Genomic DNA, 23,223 nt, shown 5'->3' on the forward strand with positions numbered 1-23,223 from the left:
TAAGTTTTCCAGTTTAGAAGCTGATTAATGTACTGGCTGATCAGGGGACTGCAGTAAGAGCCATGTTTGTGCACCACAATGAGCCTGACTGTATAGGAGTGCAGAGAGAATGAAGGAGGAGTAATAGTCAGATGGGATTGAGTACATTGCGGAAAACGCAAGGATTTTTGTGGCTATTAATGTAACTCCGGGGTAATGGGTTCAAAAATATCCGTACCTGCAGCGTATTCCGCTAGGGGAAGGTGACCTGACAGAGGTCATGCTTCATGTTATTCTCAGTGACTTAGGTAGGAAGGGTGAAGTGCCCTGGAAATCAAAATTTAGTGACGGAGGCAGAAGATTCGCATGCGGGACCTCAAGCCCCAGGAATGCTCCCAGTGCCGTGTACAAGTGAGGACAGAACTCGGAGTTTTAACTAGATGAGAGCATGGCTGGAACGATGATGCAGTAGGAATGGCATCAGATTCTTGGGACGTTGGGTTTGTTTCTGGGGAAGGCAGGAACTGTAAAAGCTGGATAGGGTAGCAAGTGATAGAGCTGGGATTGATGTCACTTCGCCCCCATCATGGCCACTCCCACAACCACTTCCACCCCTCACAATTCCTCATGCATCACACGTGACATCACTTCCGCCCCTCACATCATCGCTGATGCCACATGCTCAGTGACGTCCACCACCCCTACTGCCATTGTCACCACCACTTCCGCCCCCACCAGCCCCACTCACCAGCATTCTGCTGACATGCCCCCCTAGAACCCACTGTCACTATCCCCACCCCCCAGAACCCCGAGGGGAACATTACCCATGCTCATGACTCCACCCCCATTCCCCCACCATCACACCCACTCCAGTTACAGGTTCCGCCCCCACTCCCAGCTCTACACCCATACCAGATCCCAGATCCCAGTCCTGCCAAGTTTTCACCATTCCCCTAGACCTCCCCCTCACTGAGGACGAACGATCAGTCCTCAGTAAAGGACTCACATTCATCCCCCTCCGTCCACGCGTCAATGAATTTAATACATGCCGTGACATCTAACAATTCTTCTGTCGCCTCCGCCTCTGAGCTTACTTTCACAATCAGGACTCCCGCCCACCTACTGAGGACCCCTTCACCCACCTCCCACACACTGCATCCACATGGACACCCCGCGCTGGCCTATTACCTGCCTTCAACCTCTTCATTTCCAACTGCCGCTGGGACATTAACCACCTCAACCTGTCTACCTCCCTCCCCCATTCCAACTCTCACCTTCACAACACGCAGCCCTCCAATCCGTCTGCTCCAATCCCACTCTCACCATCAAGCCAGCAGATAAAGGGGGCTCAGTGGTTGTCTGGCGCACTGGCCTCTACACCGCTGAAGCCAAACGTCAACTTGAGGACACCTCTTCCTACTGCCCCCTCGACCATGACCCCACCCCCATTACCAAACTATCATCTCCCAGACCATTCAGAACCTCATCACCTCAGGAGATCTCCCACCCACAGCTTCCAACCTCATAGTCCGGGAACCCCACACTGCCCGGTTCTACCTCCTTCCCAAGAGCCACAAGCCTGACCACCCTGGCCGACCCATTGTCTCAGCATGCTCCTGCCCCACTGAACTCATCTCTACCTACCTCGACACTGTCCTATCCCCCCTAGTCCAGGAACTCCCCACATACGTTCGAGACACCATCCACGCCCTCCACCTCCTCCAAGACTTCCGTTTCCCCGGCCCCCAACGCCTCATCTTCACCATGGATATCCAATCCCTCTACACCTCCATCCGCCATGACCAGGGCCTCCAAGCCCTCCGTTTTTTCCTCACCAGATGTCCCCAACAGTACCCTTCCACCGACACTCTCATTCGTTTGGCCGAACTGGTCCTCACCCTTAACAATTTCTCCTTTGAATCCTCCCACTTTCTCCAGACCAAAGGGGTAGCCATGGGCACACGTATGGGCCCCAGCTATGCCTGTCTCTTTGTTGGCTGCGTAGAGGAGTTCATCTTCCGTAATTACACCGGCACCACTCCCCACCTCTTTCTCCGCTACATTGATGACTGCATTGGTGCCACCTCGTGCTCCCGTGAGGAGGTTGAGCAATTCATCAACTTCACAAATACATTCCACCCTGACCTTAAACTTACCTGGACCATCTCTGACACCTCCCTCCTCTTCCTGGACCTCTCCATCTCCATTAATGAAGACCGACTTGACACTGACATTTTTTACAAACCCACCGACTCCCACAGCTACATGGATTACACCTCTTTCCACCCTACCTCTTGTGAAATTGGCATCTTGTATTCCCAATTCCTCCGCCTCCGCCGGATCTGCTCCCAGGAGGATCAGTTCCACCACAGAACACACCAGATGGCCTCCTTCTTTAGAGACCACAATTTCCCTTCCCACGTGGTTAAAGATGCCCTCCAACTCATCTCGTCTACATCCCGCACCTCCGCCCTCAGACCCCACCCCTCCAACCGTAACAAGGACAGAACGCTCTTGGTGCTAACCTTCCACCCTACCAACCTTCGCATAAACCAAATTATCCACCGACATTTCCGCCACCTCCAAAAAGACCCCACCACCAGGGATATATTTCCCTCCCCACCCCTTTCCACCTTCCGCAAAGACCGTTCCCCCCGTGACTACCTGGTCAGGTCCACGCCCCCCCTACAATCCACCCTCCCATCCTGGCACCTTCCCCTGCCACCGCAGGAACTGTAAAACCTGCACCCACACCTCCTCCCTCACCTCTATCCAAGGCCCTAAAGGAGCCTTCCACATCTATCAAAGTTTTACTTGCACATCCACTAATAACATTTATTGTGTCCGTTGCTCCCGATGCAGTCGACATTGTGGAGACTGGGCGCCTCCTAGCAGAGTGCTTTAGAGTAAATCTCTGGGACACGCCCACCAATCAACCACACCGCCCCGTGGTCCAACATTACAATTCCCCCTCCCACTCTGCCGAGGACATGGAGGTCCTGGGCCTCCTTCGCCGCCGCTCCCTCACCACCAGACGCCTGGAGGAAGAATGCCTCATCTTCCGCCTCAGAACACTTCAACCCCAGGGCATCAATGTGGACTTCAACGTTTTCCTCATGTCCCCTTCCCCCACCTCACCCTAGTTCTAAACTTCCAGCTCACCACTGTCCCCATGACCTGTCCGGACTTGTCCTACCTGCCTATCTCCTTTTCCACCTATCCACTCCACCTCTCCGCTCTGACCTATCACCTTCATCCCCTCCCCCACTCACCCATTGTACTCTATGCTACTTTCTCCCCACCCCCACCCTCCTCTAGCTTATCTTTCCACGCTCTAGGCTCACTGCCTTTATTCGTGATGAAGGGATTTTGCCAGAAACGTCGATTTTGAAGCTCCTTTGATGCTGCCTGAACTGCTGTGCTCTTCCAGCACCACTAATCCAGAATTGAATTCCTTGTGGCTATGTGGGACGGATTTTAAAAAAAAACGTGGCTTGTATATCGAATACGAGTAGAATAGGAGAACAGCAGGACTCACAAAATACTTGGACATGCAGCTGGTACTAATTTACAACAACAAGTTTTACAGTGGAAGATGGGTTTCGAAAGAAAGTCAAAATCTTCGTTACTCTGCATGAATGTGAAAAGTCGGAGCATGGGGAGTTACAGATGCAGATTGCTGTGTGGAAATCTAATACACAGATAACTGAGAGCCTCGCTCACGGAATGGCAGAACTGGGTATAAGCATTGCTGGGTATAAAGTATTCGGAAACAGTAGAAAAGAAGAGAACGGATGAAGAATTATTGCATTGGGATCACATCAGGTCCTGAGTCCGAGAGAAAGTGAATTTCACCAAGGACAGAATGCATTTGGTTGAAGCTACAGAACAATAAGTGTACAATTACACTGTGAGGTACTATCTGAAGGCATAAATCATTGGAAAAGAATGGAGAATATAAATATGCAGGCACATTTGAGAGTGATGATATTACTACAGTGTGGTTATATTGAGAAATTTAATTTATCCAGATGGAGACTGGGATACTGGTGGTTCAGTGCCATGAGGAATAAGTATTTCTGGATTGTATGGAGGGACGTTTACTGCAATAGCATATGTCCAGTCCAAGAGAGCATATACTGATGGAGCTGGTCCTTGGCAAAGAGATGGTGCAAGTGGATCCAGTGTCCGTAGGAGAATGTTTTGGGGCAGAGCGATCATTTAATTATAAAGATTAGGGTGATGATAGAGAATGATATGCAATAATTGAGAGTGAGAAAAATCAGTTGACTGAGAGCGGGCTTCAGTGGGGCAAGAATGAAGCTGGGAAGGTCTGACTGGATCACCAAGTTGGTCAGAAAAAATGAACAATGGGTTTCCTTCAAAGAAAATAACGTTTGGGTCCAGTCGAGGAATGGTTCCTGAAATTGGAAAGGAAGGTGAAACAAACCGAACAATCTCTGGATGACAAAGAAGAACAGTAGAACTACTGTCAGAAAGAGGATCAAATTGCAAACCAGAATAAATACTAAAGATTCAGAGGGGAGATGGTAGAACAGGGAGAACTGTGGCAAAACAGAGAGTCAAGAGAGGGCGGCCTCAGAATCATCTGTGGGTACCTCATATTGAGCGCGTTGAAAGATGAAGGAAGGCTGGTTCAAAACTTGGAAGAAGATGGAGAACATTTCTCAGCAATTTGTTGAGTTGAAGAGCTGGTGTAAACATGAACCAAATGACATTTCTCAGTTTCATAAGGCTTCTGTGTGGTTCAGCGTGATGTCGTGAGAGACCTTCAATGCTAATAGTATCCTGTCTCAGTAACCTCCTCGATCCCATATCATCCATTCCGATCTCGACATTCTCCACCAACAAATGCAGCTCTTCTTATCTCTATAACTCATACAAGCCATACACAACTTCTTTCTCAGGAATCTCTGCTAACCCTGACAACCCCCCCCCCCCCCATGCAATCGTTCTCAAGTCCTTATAACTCTCTCTTTCTCTGTACATAGTTCGATCAATACAAACCTCCTAATCTTCGCAGTCTCCTCCAGTTCACACAGCCATCAATGTCACTAAATATCCCCTGCACTGACAACTCTAGTTCTCTCCAAACATCATCCTGTCGATACAGTGTTCGTTCTGTCTGCAACTTCTTCCAATATTTATACGCCTGCACGTCTCTTTACCTTCAATACCCCTACAATTTTCCTGTTGCGTAACCTTCTCTAATGTCTGACCAGCTGGGTCACACTTCTAGTCCCTCCAGCCCGCCCAGTCTATCATCACCTTCTGTTCTGACACTGCTCCCTATCTCTGCAACCTCCACAAACTAATCTCTCCACATATCTGGAAACATCTCCAGCCCTCTCTGTCTCTGTAATGTCTACTAGATGTTACAACCCTCCACGTATATCTAACGTTCATTATCCCCTTCAAATCTCCCCGTCTCTGAAACCTCCACCAGGTGCTTCCACCCTCTTTATCTCAGTAAAATCCTCCTAGAAAAGCAACCTTTTTAGTGGAACCTCCTCTTATTAATTTCCTTCGGCATCAATGTCAGCTTTGTTTTCTGTTTTCTGCAATAGCTCGATCTCAGCATGCTCCACCCAAAGCGTCCCTTGCTGTCTCTAACCTCTTCTCAAAACTCTACCCATTCATAATCCTGTGACCTACTCCATGGGGAAAAAGGGGCTTTTGAACCTGGAACTATGCAGATTAAGGGAATATAATAAATGTAAGGGTATTTGTAGAAAGTAGATGATTTTCAGAGGTAGGAAGGGTTATCAAAAATAAAGAATACGTTAACCACTCTCCAGTCTTTTGTCATTCACCTGTGGCAATTGATGACACAAATACATCAGCAAACGCTTAACAATCACTTGTCGAGATTCTCATAAAGGTCTGTGATGCAATGAATGAGAGTTCATGGATTTATCTAATTTATGCGTTTTAATTCGTCCAGCACTTCAAGATAACACTACTCATTTCTGCAAGTTCATTCGCTCTTGTAGATTTACCCACAGTAAATATTGAGGGGAAATATTCGTTTACTTTCTCAACCATCTCCAACAGTTCAACACGTAGGCAGTCTTGCTGATCTTGAAGGCACCCTATTCTCTCCCGAGTTGCTCTTTCCCCGTTAATGTATTTGTAGAATTTCTTCAATCCCTTGTTAATCCTATTTCCAAAGTCATCTCATTTCCCCTTTTCTCCGCCCTGATTTCCCTCTTCTCGAGACTCCTACTCCCATTATACTCCTCTGGGCCATCACTCAGTCCCAGCTCTGTTTACCTGACGTAAGTTTTCTTCCTTTTGTTGAGCAGAACATCGAAGTCACTAGTCATTCAGCTGTCCCTGCATCTACCAGCATTGCCCAACTCACAATTAGGAAGTCATTGCTCCTTAAGACAATCTCTGAAGGCCTTCCACGTTCTAACTACATTTGTACCGATGAATAGCCTCACCCGATCAGCCTTATAAAGGGCTTGCCAAACATTTTCACAATTGGCCTTCTTACAGTTTATAATTTTAACGTTTACATATGGTCTACCCGTTTCCATCACTGTTTTAGAAAAGTATTAGTTAGTAGATAAAAGGCTCGAGCGGCTGAATGGACTCCCCTGTCCCTCATTTTGATTGAAACGCGTTCCCCTATTCCTGAACAACAGTGCCTATGCTCTGTCTTAAGGCTATGAAAACATTTGGCCACACGGCACTTTAAACCAGGAGAAACCTCACACCAATGTAATGGTCAATAAGCATCGTACCTTGGCTTGAGGATCCAGAAATTCCCCGAACAGACATTTTGTGCAACTGGTCTGTTACTTTATCGTTGTCTCCTTTTATAAACAACATGGGACATATACAAACGGACAGTGTCTGCCAATACTCCCACATACAAGGAAGAAATATTATGAAGATTGACAGATTATGTATGATCCCGCACAAAAACTCACACCTTCTATCCAAACCGAGTAAACCTTACCCGTTATTGTGAAATGAAAATTGCAACGTGGTAGGGGTTAACTGAACTTATTTGTTCAGTGTCTGTGATTCGTCCCAGTCTCCATGGATTCTCGATATCCCAGTGGAGGATTTCCATCTTTTAATGATAAATGGGCTCCGTTCAATGTATTATCCCATAGTATGAGCGCGAGAATCATCGACAGCACCAACAGGGATCAGCTGCTCCAGAGAGAGGAGTAAACAGATTAGAATTTGAGAACGCTAGGTTGGAATGTTCTAACAATGGATCAGAATCTGATTACAACGGACTGGAATGTTGAACAATGGATAAGAATCTGAGAACAATAAACTGGAATGTTGCAGCAATAGATCAGAAACTGATATCAATCGACTGGAACGTTACAACAATGGACCAGAATCTGAGAAAAATAAACTGGAATATACCAACAGCGAATCAGAATCTGAGAACAATGGACTGGAACGTTACAACAATACACAGGAGTTTATCCGATTATCTTTGGTATCTTTCTGCATTTTATTGGTTGTCATTATCATTGCGGATCTATTATGGTCTTCGCATGATTCAATATATTTATTATCCTTTCCTGGCTATCATTGGTGTCCCTAGTAAGTCTGACTGTCTGGTTATAATTTCTGCAAATCAGTTATGACTTCATTACTGTTCTGCCATTTACTCTGCGTTTCCTGCCACTGTTATTGTTCCCGCTAAGACTCTGAGTCTAGATATTCACGTACAGAGCACTGTTGACTGCATAAGTGAACTAGTTCATTTATTGTCTCCCTCTTTGCTTCTGACAGTTTCACTCTTGGGTATCGATTTTGCCCTGCTCAGTTTCAGCTGTCCAAGATGATTCATTGTAACACTGCACTTATTATTTAAATATTACGAGCATGGAGGTCAATGTTTCTGTTTTTGTTACAAACTCCATTTCCTTCCTCTGATTCTGTCCGATTCCTGGCCTTTATCTGCGGCTGTAACAGAGGTGTCACAATTGTGGTTATCCCTTTGACTATGATCTGACTCCCTACACCATTCCCTGACTATTCCCAATTATAACTTCTGATATCTCCACATGACTCATGTGGATATCTTCACTGACTCATCCCATCTTGTATTTGAAACTTGAGCTATGATATGCAGTCTGAACGATGTCAATAATCTGCTGCTGACACTCCCAGCTTCAAACCTGCAGAGGCAAACCTGTGTCGATACTCCGCAGATTGTGTCTGAACTCAACAAAATCCGGTCTATCCATCATTCCTGAGTGCACTAATACGCATTGCTGTTTGTTCCGTAATTACGTTATTTTAATATTCTCAAGGACGTTATCTCATCTGATCACGAAACGTCCCTCAATCTCCTTCTGTCGATTATCGAAATCTCTGCTATTTGTTCACATTTATGAGGGTTTCCTCCATTTGTATTCTCTCACTTCATTTTCATTTTCAACCACAAAACTAGACACAGGTCGCACACAAGCACACACATGTGAGCGCACGCACACACACACGCGCGCACACACACACACATCATCATCATCATCATCATCATCCCTTCTACTCATCTAATTGAGATATAGCGATGTCAATTCGTAGGAGCCCCATTTACTGCCACTCATAGCAAGGGCTGAAAATCTTCCTGTGCTAGAAAATAATCTAATGCGAGTAATGCCCCAATATGATAAAGGTTTTCAATGTTACCCATTTTGGGGAGATAAATCAGTTTACTGGGCATCACACGAGTTTAGTCTGCACAGCTCTCCTTGCTGGGCTGTCATCTTCTCGCTGTTTATGTAGTTTGATGTGTTCTGTGAGGTATATTCAGAATTTGATGTAACAAATAATCTGAACTCGTCTCACAATTCCCTTATTCAGTGTTCTCATTCGTGTAATTTTACTCTCGAAAGTCTCACTCATCCAGGTAGACCCGCTACACTGCCTTTTTGTCCATATATCCAGAAGATGCCCCCCCTTAATAAATTGCCTGTTTCTATCTCTTCTGAATCTTTTCTGTCCCTGTCTATTTTTCCGTGGCCTTTTTCTTTTGGTTCTCTTCTCTATCGAGTTCTGGCATTAGAAGAAAAATGAAATGGTGTGTGTCAGCCTGTTGTTCATTTCCTGCGGTGTCTCATGTGGTGCTCCATATTGGGGGTTGGGTGTTTCCTGAGCTACCACAAAAGTCTTTGAAACTTGGTCTGTGCGTGGCCCCTGAACGGCTCTGATTGTCCCTCTTAGCTGATCGTGCGTTCACTAACAGGAGGAAGCCCATTGATTATTGTTGTGAAGGGCCACATATCTAGCTTGTTGCTGAAGGTTTTGTAACTATCTCCTGTTCTTGTAAAGTTAGTGGAGATGCTGGGGATTTTTTTTTGGAGGTTGCACTGTGTGCTGCCTCAGACATTCATGGAGACTTGACGATTTCCTGAGTCAACTCTGCACGGAGAATGGGGACGGTAATTGCAACATCAGGAAATGCAACACAAATAACAAATGAAGAGATTGGAAAATCTAAAACCATGGCGTGAGTGTATGGGGGGAAGGCATCTGTCGTATACAACCACGGTTTTCCAAGACCAACTTCACATGCTACAGTTAAACCTGCACAGGAGTAATAGGTGATCCTGACTCAATAAGGGGCTGATCACAGAGTGGTATCACCTCCTTCAAAACAATTTCCAGTTTCACACCAGTGGTAGGACCGTGCTACCAGTTGTTGTTGGGATCACTGCTTCATTCAGCTACTATGACACAGGAGTGAGTGACATATCCATCATTTTCCAATGTGTCGAAATCAATGTCACCATTCGGTGAAAGAGGATATGTATGGTGGATGAGTTGAATACAATGTTTTCTCCCTCAATAGGGACCTAACGGGTGTATCCTCGTTTTCTCAATATTGCGGCATTCCAGACTGTGTAAATGGTTCTCTATGGTCCCCATTTCAATGGGGAGACATGGAGGAAATGGAAGAACTTTTAATCCATTAATGTTATACTGTGACCATGCACAGTGCATCATGTTGATGAATACACACTGTCCTGGCAGCAGCCACTGCCTTTTCATTCAGAAGTAGTCAGCCATCCCCTAGCCTTCACACCCACACTTAGAAATGAAAGATGACCTTTCATATAAAGGCCGTTCCCTTGGTACACCGTTCAAAACACCTTCCCCCACACCACTTCTCATTGCCAAATAAAAGATCAAAATATCCTGTGTGTAGTGAGAACAATGGGACCAATGGGAATATCAGGGAGCAGACCATCACGGAGATGCGGCAACATTTCCCATGTCTGAACGGGTCAGAGTGAGACCTCCGGTATAAACCATATCACTAATTCCTATAATTCTTCTCCATTTCAGTAACGTACTGTCTACTATTCGTCTTGAAAAAAATTACAGGTTGTGTATCCGATAAAATTGCACATGCTAAACCATATACTCCAACTTTCCCTGTGTCTATCCAATTACACACTCTCCAACTTCTCTTGACATTTCAATTTCATAATTATCTGAATGAATTTGCCAAATGTAGTTACATTACATCTGTTCCATTGTTACCAATCATGGGTATAAACTGTGAATAGTTGAGGACCCAGCACTGGTAACTGTGGGACTCAACTGGAAGTGTTCTGTCAAACTGATGAAGACTGATTTATACCAGCTCCCTGGTTCATGTTTGATAAGCATTCCTCCCCCATTCCTATGGAACACATTTAAAGGACTGAATTAGAACCAAGAGCATCAGTCAGCAATTCAGCCCATCGAGGAAGCTCCGCCATTTCATACAATTATGGCGAGTGTAATCTCGGCGTCAGTTCCGGTTTCCTGCCCGTTCTCCGTACCCCTTCATTTTCTCTTTCTTCCTGCGTCCGCCACACTCTGGGGCAGCAAATTACACAGTTTCACAACACTTCGTGTGAAGTGAGTTCTCCTCAACCCTGTTCAAAATCTTTCTCACCTTCTCCGAAAACTGTGATCTCTTGTTCACGAATGGCCCACATGAGAAAATATCCATACCATGTCTACATTGTCAATCACCTTGAGCATTTCCCAGACCTCAATGACATCTCCTCTAATTCATCTAAACTCCAGGGAGTATAGGTCCGAACTGCTCAATCTTTCTTTTAAAAGTAAACTTCTCAACTCAGGAATCAATCTCGTGAACCTCGTCTGAACTGCCTCCAATGCAACTGCATCCCTCCGACAGTCAGCGCACATAAACTGTACTTAGTACTCCAGTTACAGTCTCATTCACACCTTGGAGACTTGCAGCTATTTTTCCCTTGTTTTCGGGATTAGCACTGAGATTGCACTTACCTCTCCCATTTCCTCGAACATCAGCATGTGGGTTTTCTGTGATGTGCACGAGGGCAACTTGACCCCTCTGCTCGTAAGCACTCTGATGTTGCTCTCCATTTGCAGAACAAGTTGCCGTTTTATTCTTCTGGTTAAATTAGATAACCCCATAGGTATCCAGGTTATTTTTTTCTGCCAAATGCTGTGCCATTCCTTAAACTATTCATATCAGTTTGTAATTTTTTTAGCATCTTCATTGCATCAACCTACTTGCACACCTGTTTTAGTAGCATCTGAAAATGTGGCTGCAATGTTTTCTATCCCCCATCCAAATAATACAATAGATGGCAAATTGTTGAAACATTTGAACTGAAATCTATGCCATCCCAAAAGTTGCCAACCGTAAAACGACCCCTCTATTCCATCTTTCTGCATTTTGATGTTTCACTAACCTCCTATTCAAGCTGGTAGATTCCTACCGAATCCATGCGCTCTTATTATACAGCTTAATATTTTGTGCATCCACGTTATTTAATGCCTTCCAGAAGTCCAGGCACTTTACATCTTGAGGATTTTAAAGAATTCAAGCAAATAAAATGGTCTGATGAATTGTTATTTGGCTTTCCAATTCTCCTGTTAGTACTTTATTAAAAATGTATTATACCAACTTACCTTAAATCCCATCAGTTTGTTCACTACTTTTTAGTCACTTGTGAATATCACTATTGTAAGTCCTTCCCTTTCTATGACCAAAACGTTCCTTTTTCTTGTGTTCCTGTGGAACAGGCACAAGGCTTTAAAATATCTGCTCCGATTGTGGTGTAAAGGGCATGAGTGTATGAATGGACTGATTCTGTTCCTTGTTTTCAAACTTGATGGTTGATTATACACATGGTGTCCCTACATTATACACTTCATCGGCGGAATGTCCTGAGCAATAAAAGCACCATCTCCTGATGTTGTGTCAAATCCTTGAGGGCTTATGTAATCTTCCTGTTATTATATAACAGTTTGAGACCGGAAAAGATGTCCTCATGTTCATCCAAAAACGGCTGGAGATACAGAACTGTCTCCTACTGCATCCCTGAAATGGGACTAAGTCGTCTTTTATTCGTATAATGCATATACATTGCTGAATGACATCCTCCATTACCATAAAAAGTCTCAACTAGTTGTGTCTACTTCTCCAATTCTCCTGCAACATGATCAACAGCCTGAATTGCCTCATTTTATCCGACTGCATCAATATTTTCCATTTCTTGTGTTACAAACTTGAAGAGGGAGAATGAAATTATCTTGTTTCTGCATAATGCGATTCAGATGCAGCATTGCCTATTCTGTGTCCAATAGTACAGAGTCAAGTGGCTTATTGGTCTCCTCCTGTATCTGTACATCAGGGTCCCGGTGCTGAGTAGCCACGTCCTATTCTGGACAACAGGGTCGTTAATCTCGATATCCTACTGCAGTTCCTGTGTAACAGGCTGGAGAAGTGGAGTGGGTTCCTCCATTTGTTGTGTAATTGGCTTCTGTTGTTGACTTCTTCCAGTATGCTATGTAAAATTAATATCATCTTTCGTTCTTGTAAAATCTAATGGGAATTGTATCAAACTGATTATATTTTCCTTATCATGTGGACGAGCCAGTGTTGGACTCGGGTGATAAAGTTAAAAACACTAAACTCCAGGCTATAGACCAACAGTATATTTGGAAGCACTAATTTCAGAGTACTGCTCCATTATCAGGTAATTGTCAGCTGATATATAGCTACCAGCAAAGTTTGCTTCTCTAGCTGTTTCTAACCTCCACCTTAGCAAGTTCGGGAATCGAGTGCTTCCAAATAAACCTGTTGGACTATCACCTGCTGTTATGTGATTTTTAACTTTTCCTTATAAGTCAGCACATTCATTGCAGGAAACAGTCAAAGGAACTATTTCTGAAATGCTTCCAATGTAGGAATATCCTTTATTCAGTGAGAACACTAAATGTATTCGTACTAATCCAAATGAGATCTCACTAAGATTCTGCACAGCAACAGCAACACTTGGCCAACCTGTTGTAAAGTTGCATCCCAGGTTGGAGTAGTCTCAGCTGTCTGCGGGAATGCACAACATTATTTATGTGGCACTGCCCTTCTCTACTCCATCCGCATAACGGGAGATCTAGTGAAAATGTCATAAAGACATTCAGAAGAATGAATAAGACGTGATGAGATGATCACAACATTCAGATTGCCCTCGCCAAACATCTCGTTTGACCCTGTGATTAGTAGCCAAAGAACCTGTGTCACAAAGATTCCCCTGAATTTATTAAGGTGGAGGTTAGCAACAGGAAGCGATGCAAACATTGGTAAGAGTTATATATCAAAATGAAAAGTGCAATACAAATGGGTATGTTATAAAAAAAAAGTAAGTACACATAGCCGTTTGTGGGTACTGCAGTAATAATTGTTATCTTCAAGTTATATCTAAACTGCGTTAACCAAAATGTTTACTAATGCTAGGAAAAAAATGGAGGGTGTATGAGATTGTTTGCATTAACAGTATGTTGAACACCGAGCTAGAGATCAAACTGTTTTGGAAATGATGCTATTTGTTCGGAAGAGTGAATTGAAATTCGTCTTACAAATGAGAGTTTCACAATATTGAATTACAGTTTATTGAATTTTATACGACGCTGAATACATTTTTCGTTGCAATTATGGTTATGAAACTACGTCATGCAAGCCATGAAGGCATGAGAGGCGTATTGGCTTCAGTGAATTGGAAGAAAAAAAAACAAAATGATGTAATGGAAGGCAGGCAATGGCTGTTGTTTAAATATACAGTGTAATATGTACAATACACATATACCCATAATTTTGAAAATAGAATAAGGGTTATGTGACTCAATGACGTTTATCAAAAGAAGTTAAAGTTTGCATGAAACCGAATAAAGCGGCGCAGAAACATGCCAGATATTGCAATTATACGTGGACTCAGTGACATTTTGGGCACACCAAAGGAGGACAAATGAACTGTTAAGGAAATCGAAAAGAACTAGAATTCAACTAATAAGAGCAACCAAACGCTTCTATCAGTGCTGGAAAGGAAAGTGAAGGCAAGGTCACATACGGAATGTTGAATATCTGGGCAGGATGGTTTCTTGTAGAGAACTGACAAATTATCCTGAAGTTGAACAGTTATTTTCATGTCTGTTTTTATGGAGGCAACATTATCTGATGGGAAAATTCAGTCTCTGTTCACGTATGATTCAAAAATGAGAGATGACCACTGTGGAACTTAGAAAAGTCAGACAGAGGGACTGACAAAGACAGGGGCATGGAGAAGAGCAGGCAGGCTAGATTCGGAAAACTCATAACTCATGGTGTGCATGGAGTTCAATAAAACCTTTAATAAGGATCAACAAGGTAGACTGTTGGAGAAGTTGCAGAGGCATGCGATTGAGGATGATTTAGCTGTTTGTATAAGAAACTGGCTTTGTGCCAGAAGGCAGCGAGTGGTGGTTGATGCAAAATATTGAGCCTGGAGTCCGGTTACTGGTGGTGTTCCGCAAGGATATTTTATACGACCACTGCTGCTTGCCATTTTCATAAATGACTTAGAAACAGGCATGGGTGGATGGGTTAGTAAGTTTGCAGATGACAATGAAGGCGGAGGAGTAGTGGGCAGTATGAAAGAATGTTGCAGGTTGCAGGTTGCAGGGGAACTTGGATATATTGCAGAATTGGGCTAAGAGGTGGCAAATGGAGTTCAAAGCAGCTAAAGGTGAGGTGATTCACTTTGGGAAGAGTACCAGGAAGGCAGAATACAGGATCAATAGAAAGATTCTTGGTAGTGTGGATGTGCAGAAGGATCTTGGAGTTCATATAAATAGATTACTGAAAGTTGCCACCCAGGTTGGTACTGCAGTTAAGAAGGCATACACTGTGTTATGTTTTACTTGGGGAGGGATTGAGTTCTGGAGCCGTAATGCTATGCTGCAACTATACAAAAGCTAGTCCGGCCGAATTTGGAATATTGTGTACAGTTCTGGTCGCTTTATTACAGGAAGGATGTGAAAGCATTTGAAAAGGCGCAGAGCAGATTTACCAGGATGTTGCCTGGTCTGGAGGGAAGTTCTAATCTGTAAAGGTTGAGAGATTTGTGTCTGTTCTCATTGGAAAGATGAAGGCGAAGAGGGGATTTGATAGAGAAAAAAAAGATGATCAGATGATTAGATAGGGTAGACAGTGAAAGTCTTTTTCTAAGAATGACGACATCGATGGAGCATAACTGCAAATTGAGGGGTGATAGATTTCAAACAGTTGTGAGAGGCATGTTTTTACTCAGAGAGTGGTAAGGGCGTGGAATGTCCTGCCTGCTAATATCATTAACTCAGCCACATGAGGGATATTTAAACAGTCCTTGGATATGCACACGGATAATGACGGGGTAGTGTTGGGGGATGGGCTTAGACTAGTTCACTGGGTGGCGCAACATCGAGGGCAGAAGGGGCTGTTGTCCGCTCTGTTGTTCTATGTTCTACCTCAAGATATTCTGCGAGTACATCAAGCAGAACAGACTAACCAGGGAATAATTAGGGCCCAATAGAAACCAAGGGAACAATCTGTGTCGGAAGCTTGGGAATATTGATACTTTGATACATAAGAGCTTCACAACGTTTTCACGCAGAGGGTAGTACGTGTATGGACTGAGCTGTCAGAGGATGTGGTGGAGGCTGGTACAATTGCAACATTTATGAGGCGATTGGATGGGTATATGAATAGGAAGAGTTTGAAGGGTATGGGCTGGGTGCTGGCAGGTAGGACTAGATTGGGTTGGATAACTGGTCGGCATGGACGGGTTGGACCAAAGGGTCTGTTTCCGTGCTGTACATCTCTATGACTCTATGACTCTATCTGTTGAAATTGGGAGAAAGGGAACGCTGGTTCGGAATTCGAGAAGTTTTACTGTGAAGTCTTGAACAGATTAATAAAAGATGCGATCAGGGATTGGAGACTTTGTCTGCTATAAAATTGGACTAACAGGTCTAGATTAATTGTGCCACAGGCGACTGTTGCAGACAAGGGAGGAAAGTTCTGACACAACGTTTCCATTAGAATATGTGCACAGTGGAGGTGCCAGACGACTAGAGCGCAGCTATCATGGTCCCATTTTACAGGAAGGGGAAATGAGGCAGTCAAGGGATCTAAAGAACGGTGAGTATGAAATAAAATAAAACCTCATCGTATCAAGAATAAATTGGTAAGTTACAATGAAAACTGTTTCGTGGTGGTGGAAGGCTGTCTGTGTCATTGGGGCCACTGTCCCCTGGTGTACCACAGGATTCAGTGTTGTGCCTCTGATTATTTGTGGTATTCATAAATGATGTAAATCTGAACATGTAAGGGGTGGTGCGATTGTAATATACAAGCTCGTGTTTGACACAAATATAGGATGGATGGTTGGCAGTGAGGGGGAAGGTCTTATGTTACAGGAAGATATAGATGGAATGACCAGATGAGCAGATCATTGGCAGGTGGATTGTAAACCTTGTACATACGAGGTGATGCACTTTGGAAGAAGTAAACAGATCGGGGAGTACCAATGAATTGTATCACACGATGAAGCTCAGAGGGTACTTCTCCTCTAATTCATGAATGTGGCAGGAGAGGGTAATCGTTTCATTAAGAAGGCACGCGGGAAAGTAGGCAGAACTTTTATTCAATGACACACAGATTGTAAGAGCAATACAACACTTTGTTTAGGCCAAAATCGAATACGGCGTGGTTTTGCTGCATTACAGGAATTATTTGATTGCATTGGAGAGATTGCAGAGAACATTCAAAAGGATATTCCCTGGGATGGAGCATATCAACTATGAAGAGAGTCTGGATAAACTCGGGTTGTTTGCTTTGGAGCAGAGAAGGTGAAGGGGATGTAATCAGGAAGTACAACGCTATTTGGACACGGATAAGGTGGATAAACAGCAGCTGTTCCTTTTAGTGAAAGTGCCTAGAACAAATGAGCACAATTTAAAGTGGAGGGTTTGAGGTCTGGACAGAATTTTAGGATTGTTGTTCACCCAGAAAGTGTTGGGGCCTAGATCGCACTTCCTGAGAGGAGGGATGTCATGCATGACGTCACAAGCATTACAAAGTACTTGGACAGCACTTGAAGTGTCATAAAATTCATGACTACGGGCCCCCTGCAGGTGACTGGGACTAATATAGATTGTGCTCTATTTCTGACAGCACAGGGTCAATGCTTCTGTGATTGTATTGTTGCGGAAAGTCGTACATTGAGGAGCTGAAGGCAGGAATTGCTGGTTTTTTTTTTTGAAAATTACGTGAATACAGTTATAAGTGTGAGCTGTAATAGATTCTAAAACTATCTCAATGGGAATGATATGATACAACAAATGCAGCTTCCTTTCAGTCTGAAAACCGAGAATGGAGAAAGGAGAGGATGGAAATGGCAGAACGATGAAGCAACTACTTCAGTTCTGTCCTCACAAAGAAAACATCAACAAAACAACAACATCTTTCTTGCAAAACCAGGAAACCCAAGTCTGGTGAGGAAAAAGAAAAGTGAATGAAATTATAAATGCATGGTTTAGGAGAAATCATTGCGACTGACGTAATGAGCATAGGCAATGTCAATACAGATTTATAAACTGGGAATCATATTTAAAAAAAAACGACTGGTAGCAATTTAAGCAAAAGCAATATCTATAATATCTTTGAATTATCAGACGTTTTCATTTGATAAAGACCTAAGCCTAGAATGCAAAACGAAGTATTTTGGGACTGGGGCTAATATATGATAATGATTTAGAAATGGACATCGTGATGGAAACAATAGGTGCAATTTTTGTTTGATTTTATGAGCATGTGTACTTTGCAGGAAATATGCAAGACAATACACTGAATGGTTTTCTCTTGTTGCCACAAAACGCCGCCATTCTTTGTAAATTAAGATGGAAAAGACAAAATATACAGCTTCAAGAAAGTCAATGGGTCCTGTCCCAGCTCATTGCCATGGCAATACCTTGACCAGAATCCCTCTGCAACAGTTTCATCGCCATCTGCATCGGACCCGACCAACATCGAAACTGCTGCTACACAGGCGCCATCTATGTTGCTGGGCTGATTCTCCCCCACGAATGACTTGTCGACCCCCAAGCCAGACACTCCAATGTCAGCGACATGCCCCTTACTGCTGGGCCATTCTCAATGATGTTGCCATGATCCTCTTCCAACATCCATTTCATCGTCCCCAGCACAGGACCCAACCAACAGCGAAGTCTTTAATCGTGAATTTTGAGAAGATTTATAGCTCAGGTTGAGGTTCTGGATGTTGGTTTGCTCGCTGAGCTGGTAGGTTCGTTTTCAGACGTTTCGTCGCCATACTAGGTAACCTCTTCAGTGAGCATCTGGACAAAACGCTGCTGGTATTTCCTGCTTTCTATTGAAATATATGGATTTCCTTGGGTTTGTGATGGCATTTCCTGTGGTGAAGCCATTTCCTCTGGTGATATAATTTCCCATGGTGATGTCATTTCCTGTTCTTTTTTTCAGGCGTGGTAAATTGGGCCCAAAGCAATGGGTTTGTTGATCGACTTCCGCTTGGAATTCCATGTTTCAAGGAATTATCGCGCGTGCCTCTGTTTGGCTTGTCTGAGGATGGATCTGTTGTCCAAGTAGAAGTGGTATCCTTCCTTATTTATATGTAAGGGTAGTGGTAAGAGAGGGTTGTGTAGTTTTTTGGCTAGTTAATGTTCAAGTATCATGGTGGCGAGTTTTCTGCCTGTTTGCCCAATTTAGTGTTTGGTATAGTTCTTGCATGGTATTTTGTAAATTACATTATTTTTTCTTGGTGTCTGTATAGGGTCATTCAGGTACATTAGCTGCTGTTTTAGTCTGTGTTGGTGGGTTTGTGAACTACCGGGATGCCAAGGGGTCTGAGTAGGAAATCACCATTGGAAATGATATCACCGTAGGAAATGGCATCAACACATGAAATGCGATCGTTAACCCAATGAAACCCAAAAAAATCAATAGAATGCAAGAAACACCAGCAGTGCTTCGTCCAGATGCTCACTGAAGATGTTACCTAGTATGGTGACGAAAAGCCTGAAAATCAGCGAGCATACATATATCCAGAAGTCTTTGATCCTCGAGAATCTGCTGTTGCTGCTGAGCCCTACCTTGTCCATATCACCTCTGCCGATGTAGCAACTTCCGATTCCACGTCCTGTGCTTGCTCCGGAAAAGAAAGTCGGGACTCACTGCCCCACTCACTGGACCCAGTTCGAGGTCCGTATTTGTGCCTGTACTGAGACCTATCGAGGGTCACGCCTTGAGTGTCTTCAAGGTCCGCACGTTGGGCTCTCGCCATGACTGATGTTGTCCAAGCTACAATGTAACTAAGTTTAGGAAAGAAATGAGAGTGGTAGAGAATTAATAAAAGGCAAAGTTTTCAGAGCGGACAAGGATCCTTTTCTTGGAGATGAAGAATGGTGGATTGTCACAGGAATCGGGGCTTGGGCCACAGCTTTCACAATACATCTCAAACATTTAGTTGAGCGAATCAAATGCAAAATTCCCAAGCTTGACTATAACACTTAACAAGATCGGATTATGAGTAGCTGAGCAGGATATATAGTAGCTCCAAGGTATTTGAGACAAGTGAACTGAATGGGCAAATACGAGGCAGATGAAAAGCAATGGGGTGGATGTGATGTTCTGGAGTTTGGTGGGAAAAATAGAACAGCAACCTAACGAATGAAAAGGGATTGGATGAAAAACGTTGATCTTTAAAGGAACTCATGATGCATTCTTCATTTCCATCAGCGCAGAATTCCGACGTCCATGTAGGGCAGTAAGTTCTGAAGCCAGAAGTCAATACTGGGAATGCCATTGGCACGCTGACCAGTCGACATGGAATCCTACAAATGTGTAGCCGTAATATTGAAAAAGATCGAATCTTACAGTACAGGAGTAACCGAAAACAATATTTCAGCAGCAGAATGCAGATTGGAAGATAAATGACATGTTAACCACCATTTCAAGGGGATTTACGTAAGGATGTCTTATCGCAGCTGTGTAGGGCCTTGGTGACCTCATCTAGAACATTATGCAGTATTGTGCCCAGGTTTGGTCTCCTGACCTTTTTGTGTGATCAGAGTTGGAGTCGACAGGGATTCTATTCCATGGCGTTCAGGAAAATGAGTGGCGATCTCAGTGAAACATATAAAACGCTGACAGGACGAGACCGTATGGAAACAGGGATGTTAATTCCCCTGGCTGGAACATCTAAAACATAGGACAACAGTACTAGGTAAAGGCAGGCCACTCTTCACTGAGATGTGAATAAATGCCTGCACTCAGAGAATGGTGAACCCTGGGAGTTTTCTCAAACACAAGAATGTGGAAGACAAAGCGCTGAAAATAAATAAGGATTTCGAAACGCTAAAGGAATGGAGATAGAGCAGGCGCATTTTGTCGAGATAAAAGACCAGGCATCATTTCATTTAATGGGGGAGAAAACCAGATGGACTGAAAGGATAACTGCAGTTCCTAATTTACACTTTTGCGAATGGTCAAGCACAATAAGTGATAAATGCATTGCGGAGGAGAAATACACTGAGTAGATATTCAGTCATTGGGGAGGCTAAATGTGCAACTGTCCCGATGTTTCTGTGCAGTCTCTGGGAAAGCTCTGTAAATGTTGTCACAAGCTCTCAGATGTGAGGAAGGCGGTACCTGCAGGATTGGCAGGACTGTGTTTCTAACGTCAACCTGTTCCAGCGTATCAGTCTGTTTCACGCTGTCCTCATTAAAATAGATACAGTAAAACTGATCATACTGACTGCACCTTTGCCCAATAAAATGCCTATGCCTCCTCAGACTCTCTGCACGCTGTATCTGGCTGTTCACTAACTACTGCATCATCAGATCCGTAGCTCCGTTTCCCACCCGCTGCAAATCCAGTTTCAACCCTCCGAAAGGCCATTAACAGTCCGCTCGCCCAGGATATTGGTGCCTCTCCCATTCACGTCCAATCTGTCCCTCTTGTACAGGTCCGACCCTTCCAAGAAGGTATCCCAATGATCCCCATAACTGAAGACCTCCCTTCTACACCAGCTTTGCAACTACGTGTTCAACATCACTCGCTCTCTGTTCCGAGCCACAGTATTCCGTGGTATCAGTAACAAACCTGAGATTACTACTCTGCTTGTGCTGCCTTCTCGCTTCCAACCACACTCCCTATATTGACTTATCAGGTCTTCATTACTTTTCCTAACTGTGTCATTAGTACTGATGTGTACTATGAATTCAGGCTGCTCACCTTCCCCGTTAAGAATCCTGTAGACACGATCCATATACATCCCTGACCCTGTCACCTTGGAGACTCCATCCTGGAGTCTCACTCCATCCTGGAGTCTCACTCATGACCACAGAATCTCCCGTCTGTACCTCGCACGATTGAATCACCCGTCACTGTCACTCTCCTATTGTACCCACTTCCCTCCTGAGCCACAGCGCCAGGCTCACTTCCAGAGATCTGGTTTTCCCCTGGTTGGTCACCGACCCCTGCAGTATCCAAACCAGTGCATGAATTGTTATGGGAAACAGCCACAGTGGTCTGTGCACTGTCTGCCTGCTCCCTTTCCCGCTCGTGATGGTCACTGAGATACAATTAACCTGAAATGCACATGCATGCATCTAACTTTCTATAACTCCTCTCTATCACCCCCTCAGCATCCCGAAAGATGAGGAGTACATTCAGGGCCAGCCGTAGCTCCCGAACACTGTCTGTGAGGAGTTAGAGTTATTTGCACTTCTTGCAGCTGAAGCCAGCAGGGATAGCAGTGGTGAACCTTACCTCCCACATTCAGCATCAGGAGCATACAATTGGCATCCATCCGCTCTCCTCTAAATTATCGAGACATTGAATAAATAGAAAAAAAAGCCAAAACAACTTACGTTTCCAAATTTCGATAGAATGACTTTTATTTTGCTTAAAAGAAGAGGACGGTTGGGAAAGACTGCACGTTTTACTTTTCGGGTTTTGCCACATCCTAGATATATCAGTTTACGTGACCAGCTGTCCCTGTGTCTACGTCCGTTTCTGTTGAGACATTCCTCTGCCGACTCACGAGATAAGTCTTCAAGAGGGAAAAAAAATTCCGGGCCCACCCCCAGGTCCTCACCCTCATTGCGTCTGCTGTTGCTGTTGCAAAATCCCTGTAGATATATTTTCTACACGCTGTAAAGTTTAATAACATCTCTCCTTTAGTAGGGTGAAATGAATAGTACGCAGTACCGTTAAAGTTGCCTCAACAACATCCTGTATAGGCGCAACATGCCACCCCGAATTCCTATATTCATTCTATGACTGATTAAGGCAAGCATTTAACCGTGTTCTTCACCACCTTGTCTACCTGCGAGTCCACATTCAAGGAACTGTGCAACTGCAGTCCAAGGCCTCTTTGTTGGGAAACACTCCGCCGGACATTATCTTTACAATCATAATACCTTCCCTGATTTGCTTTCCAAAATGCAAAACCTTAATGTTTTTTTCTCAATTAAACTTCACCTGCCTCTCCTCGCCCCATTGACCCATCTGATTATCGTCCCGTTGCACTCTAAGATAATCCACTGCACCACTTTTTTCATGTCTTCTGTAAAGTTATGAAACAAGCTTCAGGTATTCACTTTCGAATCGTCAATATAAGCGATGAAAAGCAGTGAACTCAGCAGTGATTCTTGCAGTTCGCTGCTTGTCAAAGGCGTTCAGTCTGAAAAACAACACCCTATATTAAAAACTTTTGAATCCCAATTGTCTAGATCTGATAGGTTCCCATATGACATACCCTTCCTCATCGGTACACCAATTGGAATATTATGAACACTTTGCTGAAGTCCATATAGACACTGTCTGCCACACTACCTTCATTAATCTTCTCAGTCAC

The sequence above is a fragment of the Chiloscyllium plagiosum genome, unplaced genomic scaffold, assembly GCF_037043375.1.
Source record: "Chiloscyllium plagiosum isolate Xiang-an unplaced genomic scaffold, Cpla_swu_hap1 HiC_scaffold_43, whole genome shotgun sequence".
Lineage (NCBI taxonomy): Eukaryota > Metazoa > Chordata > Chondrichthyes > Orectolobiformes > Hemiscylliidae > Chiloscyllium > Chiloscyllium plagiosum.